General features: G+C 38.8%; 1 protein-coding gene across 2 annotated transcripts in view; it reads left to right on the plus strand.

Moving 5' to 3' along the window:
* The window catches only part of GRM1 (glutamate metabotropic receptor 1), a 442031-nt gene that overhangs the window by 337978 nt on the left and 91548 nt on the right, over positions 1-12505 (plus strand). The window lies entirely within an intron of this gene.

The raw sequence follows: 12505 nt of genomic DNA on the forward strand, positions 1-12505 counted from the left end.
AAAGGGAATAACACGTGACTTTCTAGAAAGCCAAGTTCCCCAAAGCACTAAAAAAGTTCCACAGTCAACAGAAATATTGGCCCAGAGATGCTAAACTCCATATGTTCCTCAATCACATTTCTGATGAGTGTGTTTTGGTAAGCTTGTGCAAGGTCTGTTTGCAAAGACCTAACCCCAACGGTGCAGTCAACCTTAATGAGAAGCCTTGTAGGCGTAGGCGCTGCTTCTCTGAGATAATTCCTTGTGGCACCTTAGAGCTTCTTTAAAGTTTGTTATTATTATTTGGGCTCTAAACTAATATCAACAACCATGACTGTATGCCTGCCTCAAGGGCTGCTCATTTAATTAGAGTCTTAAGTTAACCGTTTTTGTGTATTTACCCCTAGAAGAGAAGGCGCACTTGAAGCTTTTTAAGTGCATGGACAACGATTATGTTCAGAAGAAGTGACCACGTAACAGTCTGGGAACTCAGACAAAACCTTAGGGAATCCGTTAGTAGTTTATTGTGGCTGTGTTGGTCTGAGGGTTGTAAAATCTATAATCCTGACTTTTAGTGGTGAGCATCTTTCCAAATTAGTTTTGCCTGTTGATTTTTAACCTTCTCTATGCAGTGATGAACAAAGCATCTATATAAAGAACTATGCAAAAATTCTGTCTCTATATTAACATCATTCGTGTGAAATAAATCACAGCAACGTTACATGTGATACAATGTTGTAGAAGGTCTTTTATAGATTATATATGGTCTGCAATCAGGGACAAATTTTATTTTTCACACACAAACATTTGTTAATATTGCAACAAATATCACATCTTCCCATTAGCTTGCTGAGTATAATGTTACTCCTGGACAGTAACTAAGCAAGAGACAGAAGTACCTCAAACTTAAGAGTGAGAGTTGCAGAGTCAGGCAGGCTGGGTGTTAATCTAGTGACTGCCACATCCACATCCTGCTGTGTGATCTTGGACAAGTTATTTGATACACTAGTCTTTAGATTGTTCATCGATAAGTTAAGGTTAGTCCTATCACCCATTTCATAAGTCCTTGTGAAATGAATAGAATGGCACATGTAAAGCACCTAATGGAGCTCCTATCACAGAGCAAGCATTTAATCACATTATTACTTATTATCTGATACTGGGTCAGATGTCAGACTAGTTCTTGGACCTATTTTTAAAACTAACGTTTGCATTTTAGAATACTGTTAAAGAAAATTTGCCAAGATAGCACAGAGTTGTTTTATATCCCACATCTAACTTTCCCTTTTATTAATATCCTATATTGCCACATAACATTTGTCATGGTTAATGAACCAACATTAATGCATTATTATTAACTAAACTCTATTTTTTTCAGATTTCATCTTTTTTTTTTTTTCCTTTTTCTCTCCCAGAATTCTATCCAGGACATCACATTTCATTTATTTTCCTTGTTTCCTTAGGCTTCCCTGGGCTGTGACAGTCACAACCTTTCCTTGTTTTTGATATCTTTGAGAGTTTGTAGAGGTACTCATCAGGTATTTTGTAGAATGTCCCTAAGTTTGACTTTGGCTAGCTTATTTCTCATAGTTCAGTTGGGATTAGGGAGAGGAAGGCCAAAAGATAAAGTGACATTCTCAAGTATATATGATCAATTTATCACTGATGATGTTAACACTGATCACTCGGCTAAGGTGGTGTTTACCAGACTTACCATAAACTTACTTTTTATGCCTGTTTTTTTTTTTTTTTTTTTTTTTTTAAAGCTATGCTCTTTGAAAGCTAGTCACTCAGTGTACGACCCACTTAAAGAATGGGGAGTTATGTTTCAACTTGTTGAGAACAGAGTATCTACATAAATTATTTGAAATTCTCCTGTACAGATTTGTCTCTTCTCTCTCTCTCTTTTTTTTTTTTTTTTTTTTTGAGATGGAGTCTCGCTCTGTAGCCCAGGCTGGGGTGCAGTGGCCAGATCTCAGCTCACTGCAAGCTCCGCCTCCCAGGTTTACGCCATTCTCCTGCCTCAGCCTCCCGAGTAGCTGGGACTACAGGCGCCCGCCACCTCGCCTGGCTAATTTTTTGTATTTTTTTAGTAGAGACGGGGTTTCACCGTGTTAGCCAGGATGGTCTCGATCTCCTGACCTCGTGATCCGCCCGTCTCGGCCTCCCAAAGTGCTGGAATTACAGGCTTGAGCCATCGCACCCAGCCTCTCATTTGTTTTTTACTTAATCATTTATTTATATCAGCATAGGTGTTTATTTTATACACTGGATTATAATTCGCTATCATCCTTTTTATTTTGTTACTCGATTTTTTCTGGCTCTGATGGTTGGCAGTCTTTCAGTTGGCTCTTGTGTCCCTTTGACATATCTCCATTTTTTAAATTGTTATTGTTGTTGTTTTTATTTATTGTTATTATTATTATTTGAGATGGAGTCTTTCTCTGTTGCCCAGGCTGGAGTGCAGTGGCACAATCTCGGCTCACTGCATCCTCTGCCTCCCTCCCAGATTCAGGTGATTTCTGGCTATTTTTTGTACTTTTAGTAGAGACAGAGTTTCACCATGTTGGCCAGGCTGGTCTCAAACTCCTGACCTCAAGTGATCTGCCCACCTCAGCCTCCCAAACTGCTGGAATTACAGGCATGAGTCATGGTGCCTGGCCTCCATTGTTTTGTTTTTTGAGCACTCCTTCACTTTCTGGCACTACAAAGTGCTCTAGACTCATCTTGTATATTTCCTTCACCTGTACCACACATGATTTTTTTTCTCCAAAAAGTCCTGATCCCTTTTATTGAAGAATTGTATTAGAAACCAAGATCTGGGCATTGGGTGTGCTTACTGCTATCGGAGTGTTGTTGATTCCGTGAAAAGAACTAGGTAATATATGTATGCCAGACCACATGTAAACATGTATCTGTAATCATTTCTGTATAAGTTTATCAGTTTATATACCAAACAAAATTTAAATTCATGCTGATGTTCGCAACAACCCTTTTTCTGTACCACATGGTTTATTCTAGCTATCTCCTTTTGCTTATTTGTAACCTCCCAACCCAACAGTGATAAAATGCTGGCTTCTAACACCTGCTGTTCATTTATTTGTTCAGTCTTCGTATATGTATGTGTAGCTATTTGAAAATTATTAACACATACCCCATGAGAGACAACTTTACTATCTATAGTGCAGTGCTGATACTTCATTCCTGAGTGTAATTTTAATAGATTTTGCTCAGACTGTGACCTCTCAAGGTGATCCTTTTTATTGTAGAATCTGTATTTGTCATTCTTTTTTCTGTAAATATGCCCTTTACAACCTGAGCAGAGTGGCTGACATATCCAAATAGATTTGCATGAAGTCTGGACCCTACATTTGTTTTATCAACAGATGTTACTGCAACCTCCTTGCCTGTGTGCTCTTGACAACATTAATCTTCCTAAATTCTGGGATAGATATTGACTAAAGTTTCACTAGCCATGAGTTTTTATTAGGTCCTTAGGAATTCTAAATTTGACTCTTTGAAGAGATGCTATTGGGAGACACCACATAAAAGGTAACATTCAAGAAATCTTCACAATTACAACACTGGGACAGAGTGTCATCATTTAACTGGGTTGATAAGTCTACATAAAGTACCAACTAATAGTGCCCTGAAGAAATGAACCTTAAACAAAAATCCACAGTGTATCTTTTTCTCTTTTTTTTGTGATGGAGTTTTACTCTTGTTGCCCAGGCTGAAGTGCAATGTCATAATATCGACTCACCACAACCTCCACCTCCCAGGTTCAAGTGATTCTCCTGCCTCAGCCTCTCTAGTAGCTGGGATTACAGGCATGCACCACCATGCCCAGCAAATTTTGTATTTTTAGTAGAGACAGAGTTTCTCCTTGTTGGTCAGGCTGGTCTCAAACTCCTGACCTCAGGTGATCCACCCACCTCGGCCTCCCAAAGTGCTGGGATTACAGGCGTAAGCCCCCAAGCCCAGCCAAAAATCCACAGTATATCTTATTCCCATGTGTTGCTGATACAGTAGTAAACCTTATGGTCTATATTTAAATCACAAAGTCTGTTCAGAACATGGCAGCTTCTGTTCCATGCTTCCATTTCATCTACTTGGCATATTAATTTCAGGAAAATGGCTGAAGGATACTCTGTAATATGTCCTAAAATAGACTTTTTAAGTGCAACATTTTGTCAAGTTATAGGTATTTTGTTGCGTTCATCAGGAGTCAATCATAAAAGTGGATTTATAATGTTCATGCCATATAACATTTATGGTTTTGTTTTTGTAATAAGCAAGACCTTGTATTGGTTACCAGAAGATGTTACATTAGAATGAAACAGGCCAGAAATAAGTAGAGTTTTTACAACAGCTCTTGTATTTCACTCTGTATTATTCCCTTTGTGTTAGTAGCTCAGCCTAAATCACTGCAGCATGAAAATAGAGATACTCAGAAAGGACATACCATTGCTTGTCCATAATAGCATAAACTTTGAAGCTTCCTTACATATCTAAAGGAAAGCATCCTTCCTGTCACCCATAAATAAGTAGAGGTGGTACTATCAGCATAGATCTGCCTTCTTAGAGTGTGGGAGAGGCCAAGAGGAATAGGCTTGGCAAGGATTCTGACCCAGCAGGTTGTTGAGTAAGGAATTGGTTCCTGATGGATTCTTACAACAGTCTAACTTCCCACACTGGCTAAAGCAGTCAGCTCTCTGTAGCATACTCTGTCTCTATGATTACCTGCCAAATGCCTCCTGCAGGCCTGCAAAGATTAGTTACTTCAGGGGGAGTGGTTTATAACTCCACAACACTGTTTTGAGTCAGATCAATAATAACAGCGAAGGCACACAGCAAGCAGCCCTTGTTTTCTCTCTTAAAGAAACAAAGAACCCCACAATTCAACTGTTACTGACTGATCCTCGGCATCACTTTAACACCCTTGTGATTGCCCTTATTTGTTTTCCAGATACACCATAATTTTTTGAAATATGAATCAGCTAAATGCAATTGTATTTTCAGAGATTCAAGATCTACCATACATTGTTGTCAATTTGCAAAGAGCCTGCTGTTTATGTGTCACGCACACGAGAAATTTCTGTTTTAACAATAGATTGGAAGGATGCATTTAGGAAAGTGTCTGTATTGTTTGCACATGTAAAGCCCAGGTGGGGTTAAGCAATAGAAATTTAACTAATAATAACAGTGATAATAACATGTGCTTGATTAAATGAGCTTTTCTTTCTTCTCTTCTATCCTACATAGAAGTTAATTTACATTTTAATAAACTGAATAGAAAATAATGGATTTGTTATATTTTCCTATGATGTGAGCAAAGATAACCCTTTAGGGAAAGAGTAAAATATAGTGTCAGAAGAAACAATTCCCAGGTCCTAGACTTGGGCACAGGCAAGGCTAGACAGCTCTGAATCTTATCTCAAATTCTCTCTGGAAGAGCATAAAGAAACTTTAGCAGCCAGGCCTTCAAGCAAAATTGAGGGCACTTTATCCCTTTGAGGTCATCATTTAAAAAATGACCTGATTAATCTTCTTTCAGTAAATCTAAGAATCAGGCAATTTAAAGGAATATGAACTTCATTTTCTTTGCTCGATATTTTAACAATATAAAACAATTATGGTCCTTTCTATTTTGATCTGAATTGAGATTGTATCAAATTAAGCATTGAATATATAATTCTGTCAGGCAAAAATAAGCAGTAGAGAGCTACAAATGTCGAAAAATCAGAAGAGTATTTTCTCCAGGGGGAGTCACGTTTACCATTGTTTCCCCAAATGCTTCCTTGCTTTACGAGGAGATAGAATCATGCTTGTGGTGTCTGTTCTTTAATTTGAAGTTAATGCCAAAAATTTAGATTTGGAAAGGTACCACTGGACCTACGTGCATAGTGATGGGGTTGCATTAACGAAATCAAACAGGCATCAACAAAGGTACTTTATTGAGCTAAACATTCTTTCAATATTTCTTAATTCTGAACATTCAAACGGGCACAATATTACTAAGAACTCAGAACAAACATTAATTAAGCTAATGATTTTTGCTAACGAATGTCCTGCTGTCTGTAATGGGACTGCTCCACTAGTTGGGTAGGGCTGCTGCGTGCGTGCACAGTGCTGCCTAACAGGGAGTGCCTCCATACGAATTCCTCATCTGTCCTTGCTAAGTCTGTGACCTTGAACTCAGGACCTCTGAGATGTTAGTGGGCCAGTCAATGTATTTCCTTCCCAAATTTAAATCCGAATAAGAAGTAGACCTAGGAATAGACTTGTGAGTGTACATAGAACATTCAAAGAAATTTATAAAAAATTAGAATTAATAAGTACATTTAGCAGCTTGCAGGATTCAAAGTTAGTATGCAAATATCAACAGTATTCCTGTATACTAGCAACAAACAATTAAAAAATAAAAGTATGCCAATTATAGTAGCATCAGAAAAATCAAACACATAGAGCCTACACACTGAAAAATAAATAAAACAATTGCTGGGATAAATTAAGAAAACTAAATAAATGAACACTTTCTTCTACAAATGCTCCATACCATGACCTGGGCAACAGTTACATGAATGTGTACATATATAAAAAGCTTTTTGACCTGTAAAGATTTCTGCCCTTTACTATATGTGATTTATACTTCAATGAAAAACAAAACTAACTGATAAACAAAAGACAAAACTGGATCGGGGACATGGTTTTGATATGTGCCCACAACAGACTTTTGAGTACTTGATCCCCAAACTAGATAGATTAACCTGTCCAGTCACTGATACGGCTGGACAACTACAGTCCACATTTACCGAAGGATGAAGAGCCAATCCGAATCTTCGAGTCAACTGCCTGGTTCCAAATAAGAGGAAAGACTGAGCTGAACATGCCCTCTATTTGTTTTTGTTTTTTTCTAATCCACCAATAAGTAGAAACACTTCTCTCTTCCTAGTAGGTAAGAGAGGCTCAGAAATTAATGTGAGTCTGTTTACAAAGGCGATGTTCTGTTTCCCTTTGTGAAGGGAAAGGAGGGTGTCCCTCCCCACTCATGACTTAGCTTTGCCCTTTAGTCTTCTCTTTTGCGAAATGGTTATAATAGAACCTATTTCACACAGTGGTGTGAATGGCTTTGCTAAGTACCAATAAATGTGGAATTGGAGGAACAAACTATAAAACTTTAGAGGGGGAAGCGATCTTCAGGAAGATAATCTCATCCATTTATGTTATCCATTTCTGTTCCACAGAAAAATATGACCCCTTCATTATTTTATTATTTTATATATTAGAAAACTGAGGCCTAAGGAGGTCAAGACCCTTGTCCAACCTTCATGGCTTTTTGGAAATACATTATTTTGTTTTTGCTTTGTTTTTTTGTTTTTTGTTTGGAGAGGGAGCTCCTCTCTTGATGCCCAGGGTGGAGTGCAGTGCCACAGTCTTGTCTCACTGCAACCTCTGCCTCATGGGTTCAAGCAATTCTGCCTCAGCCTCTCGAGTAGGTGGGATTGCAGGTGCCTGCCACCATGCCTGGCTGATTTTTTGTATTTTTAGTAGAGGTGGGGTTTTACCGTGTTGGTCAGTCTGGTGTTGAACTGCTGACCTCGGTGATCCACCCATCTTGACCTCCTAAACTGTTGCGATTACAGGCGTGAGCCCCAGCGCTCAGTCAGAAATACATTGTTGATATGATATAGCAGAACTGTATCTAATCCCAGCTGCTTATGTGCCTCGTCCAGAGTTCTTTCTGCCTCACCACTCTGCTGAAAAACCATCCTAAATGACAGCAGATAGAGTTGCTGACCCTTCTCCCAGTCACCATAAATGTCCTGTTTTCAGAGGCTATCCTTTCTGTTCCTGTCCCCATGGAGAGCCTGTGTGCTGCTGCACTCAGGTAGCAGTTTATAGTCTTTGTTGAGCTTTCACAATAAGAACACGATTACTATTTAGAACCAAGGCAGTTATTTTCATAACCCACTGTGAAGCAGTTAGGCAGGTCTTCTTTTGAAAGTAAATAAACAGAGTCAACTGCAATTATTTGGTTCCATTTAACATATTACAAAAAGTAATGGTTTAATGAATCCTAGTGGTCCACATAGTTAACGTACCACAGAAAATGATTCATAAAATCTCTTTCTCACTAATAACTCTGAGACAAGTGTTATGAAAAGGCACTACACCCCAGGAAACCAAAGTGTTTTCACCTTCCCACCAAGTGACAATGTTATTGGTTTACAATTCTCTATTCACTAGCCATGAAAATATAGGATCTTTAGAGGAAAGGGCATCCTATAGTAGATTTTGTTTGTTCAATAACAGACCCTTACAACATTATCTGGACGGTTGCTGTGGTAAAGGAAATGGCCCTGTAAAAGCCACATGACTTTCCAACTTTATGTCACATGTCCCTGCATGCTAGTTTATTAGACTTGGGGCCAGCAGGGCTGAGACTGAGGTAGTAGCTGAAGAGAGTTCTTCCTGACAGTAGGACCCCCTTGGGTGTACAGAGCCAGGGAACTGGCAGAGTAAGAGAGCACAGGTACTCACTTCAGATGGACACAAACACACAAACTTTGTGTCTATTTTGGAAAGGGGTGTGAGCTATTACATTGCAAATATTCCGCGGAAGCATGTATCTAGCTCCCCACCTCTCTATATGGCGCTGACAGAATGGGCTTCTTTGTCATCGTTTGCTATTGGTAGATTGGGTGCCAGTACTTGCAGTCAGAGAGAGAGCTGTGCACATCTGGAATGATCCAGAAAGAAGTCCTAAACCAGGCTTGACAATGATGCCAGGGCACTGAAGGATGCCCTGTCCTCTGTCACCAGAAAAGTGTCTTCTCTGTAGATTTCTATACCTGCCCCTGCGTTGCCACTAAGTGTGACAGGAAGAACAAAGACTGAGGAGGCATTTGGATCCAAATTATACCACATGCTTTCCTCACCTGTAAAATAGTGAGACTAATGTTTAGTTGGCAGGATTATGGTAAGCATTATAGCTCATTTATTAAGTATTGTATATAACAAACACTTAAGAAGTGGTAGCTATTATTATTATTACTACGGAGGCTCGCTCTGTCGCCTCCGTGTGGTGGCGCGATCTCAGCTCACTGCAAGCTCCGCCTCCTGGGTTTACGCCATTCTCCTGCCCCAGCTTCCCGAGTAGCTGGGACTACAGGCGCCTGCCACCACGCCCGGCGAATTTTTTTCCTTTCCTTTCCTTTCCTTTCCTTTCCTTTCCTTTCCTTTCCTTTCCTTTCCTTTCCTTTCCTTTCCTTTTTCCTTTTTCCTTCTTCCTTTTTCCTTTCCTTTCCTTTTTCCTTTCCTTTCCTTTTTCCTTTCCTTTCCTTTTTCCTTTCCTTTCCTTTTTCCTTTCCTTTCCTTTTTGTGTGTGTGTGCTTTTAGTAGAGACGAGGTTTCACTGCATTAGCTGGGATGGTCTCGAACTCCTGACCTTGTGATCCACCCGCCTCGGCCTCCCAAAGTGCTGGGATTTCAGGCGTGAGCCACCGTGCCCGGCCGTGTTATTATTATTGTAGACATGAAGCTATTGCCTTTACTTTAAATGCTCTTGCCCAGATATTTGCCTGATTCACTCCCTATTCTTCTTCCATTATTCACTCAATGGTCCTCTTTTTGGTGAGGTCGACTGTAACTGATCAACATGATACTGTCTCAACATACCCACTTTTTCTTTCCTGTTCTCTTTTATGTTTTTATGTAACACTGATTTGATTGTAATTATTACATATTTTTCTTAGTTGTGTTAATTTAAAAACATTTTCTGTAGCGTTTTACAAAAATATAAGTCCTGTGACATCAGGTATTCCTGTATGTTTTGTCTACATAATACCCCATTGACAAAAGCAGTGCCAGATATAGCACAGGTATGAATAAATATTTGTCAAACAAATCTTTTAAAAATTAGATAAGTGTGAAATTAGTTAAAAAATAATAACATTCTACTGACTATTGTTTGTATACACATATGTATACATCTATGTACTTATGTTTACATGTGTCTATACATACATATTTGTACATTAATCTTACCCATAATAACCTCAGAAGATAAGACACAGTTAGAAAGCACCTGGCTTAAGAGAGATGACACAATGTGCCTGGTTTGCCTTTACACCTGTGTTCTCAAAATAATTATTGTCAACACTAACTTTCACTCTAAAAAATGACCCAAGTCATAAGTTATATGATCACCCTAAATGAGGATCAAAAGGAAAACGCTAGTCTCACAGATATACAAGAACAGTTCCTGTCTCAGTGCTGATGAATGAAGTATCCACTAGACAACCACTGGCACTGGCTTAAGAAATTTGTACTGGGAACACCAACATAATTTTTTATCTGTGTAAAATAAATCTTCTTTTTTTCTTCTTTTTTTTTTTTGAGACAGAGTCTCGCTCTGTCGCCCAGGCTGGAGTGCAGTGGCCGGATCTCAGCTCACTGCAAGCTCCGCCTCCCAGGTTTACGCCATTCTCCTGCCTCAGCCTCCCGAGTAGCTGGGACTACAGGCGCCCGCCACCTCGCCCGGCTAGTTTTTTGTACTTTTTAGTAGAGACGGGGTTTCACCGTGTTACCTAGGATGGTCTCGATCTCCTGACCTCGTGATCCTCCCGTCTCGTCCTCCCAAAGTGATGGAATTACAGGCTGTAAAGTAAATCTTAAATAGTAGTTATAAAAAACAGGAAGAGCAAACTCAGTGTCCATAAGTCTTGTCCCTAACAGATGATTTTTCATTTGGTAAAGAACGTTGTGTGTTTCTTCTGATATTTTTCTACACTTTGGATGATGGTTTTAGTATTGACCAGGACCCTTTAAGGGACTGCTGTCTTGAAGGTTATTTTGCCACTCAGTTTTTGTCTTTCTTTCTTTTTTCTTTTTTTTCTTTAACTCTTGGCAATTTCTCTGATTCTAGTAGCTTTAATATTTAGCATTTGGTCTTCTGGACGAGCCTATAAGGGTTTGCTTAACAGTTACCAGGCAGATGGCACAAATTTACCTCTTTTATAGTCCCAGTAAGTTGGAGAGGGAGAGAAAGAAAACCAACAAAAAGGGCCATGGGTTCTGGGTGACAGACATAAGCTACTCTGTTTAAATGACTCTGCAATTTTTGGAAGGAGGATCTTTGCTTTCTTTCTTATATAACTTTCTATACTTATTTTGTGTGGTTTGATTTTAAAATGCCCTTCCTGTCTTTCTGACTCCTCATTTCCACTTGGAAAATTTCCTTCTAATCAGGAAAATATTACTTTAGCAAATTACACTTTTAACAATGTCTTATCATGAAAAGCTCAAAAATGGATTAAAATCTAATCTTCTTCCCCTTTAACCTAGCCTGGGTATTTTATATCTCACTCTCAGGGTAGATATAAGTAAATCTTTTTCAAGCTTTTGACTACATCTAAATAGATAGGCCTTTAAATAGAACTCTTTAAAAATGTCCATTTTCATCCCAAGTTCGACATCAAAGTCAAAACTCTTTACCGTTTCTTCTAAAGACTCAAACTGTCTAACTTCCTAAATATTCCTCTGCTAGTCTTAGCCTGGGAACCTTAGTGTCCAGTGACCTATTTAGGTTGCAACAAAGAGGGCAGCCAGCAGGGTGTGTGAGGAGCCTCATGTTGTTCTCAACCCCATATGCAACTAAATTGCTGACTTCCCCACCTTCTAGTACTTCAAGCACACATCACACCGATCCCCCACTGTCAGTCAAATGAGGGAGGAAAAGTTCACTGCAGAGAGAAGCAAATTTCAGGAACCAACTAAAGTCTCTGAATTATGCCAGTGATGTTTCCCAAATATATTTTTTGTTTTCCAAACCTGTTACCTTTATTTCAGCAAACCCAGTTGGTCCCCAGATTTCTCATCCATATATATGTCCTGAAGTCTAGACTTCCAATATGGAGCTTATATCTAACACAATACCATTCTTGTGAACCTGCTTGGCAGTAGGGGATTTTTGATCACCTGTGCCATAGGTAGAATTGATTGCAGGCTTTTTGAAATTCACAGGTAAAATCTAAAGGCTAAAATTAATGTGTAGTGTGACTCTTTCATCAAGAAACATTTTACCTGAGTTTCCAATAATTAGCAAATCTGATTTAAATATTTCTGCCCCATCAACCATTTATAAGAAGAGATTCATACTGACCAGTTCTAACTCTGGAGTTTTGTGGCCCTGGAAATGAAAAAAATAGTGGAATCACCAAAAGAAAATACCATGGTTTAGATAATGCATAAACTGAATTTCTGTAAACTGTGGATTGCCATAAAGGAATAAAAAATGTTTTTTCAGTACCATGATATAGGAGATTTTTAATATAAATTCCTGTAAACAAAGGGGGAATAAGGGTTATTTCCATTACTCCTTCAGGATTTCTTTACAATATTTGAAAGTCCTTTATTTTCACCTCTCTGGAATTTGTTTTATATCTCATAAAACCATTATTGAATAGAGAGAATAAAACTGAATAAACCATTTGCAGGTGGAATCCACTAGAGCTAGCCACAA

This window comes from Chlorocebus sabaeus, chromosome 13 (genome assembly GCF_047675955.1).
Source record: "Chlorocebus sabaeus isolate Y175 chromosome 13, mChlSab1.0.hap1, whole genome shotgun sequence".
Classification (NCBI taxonomy): Eukaryota; Metazoa; Chordata; class Mammalia; order Primates; family Cercopithecidae; genus Chlorocebus; species Chlorocebus sabaeus.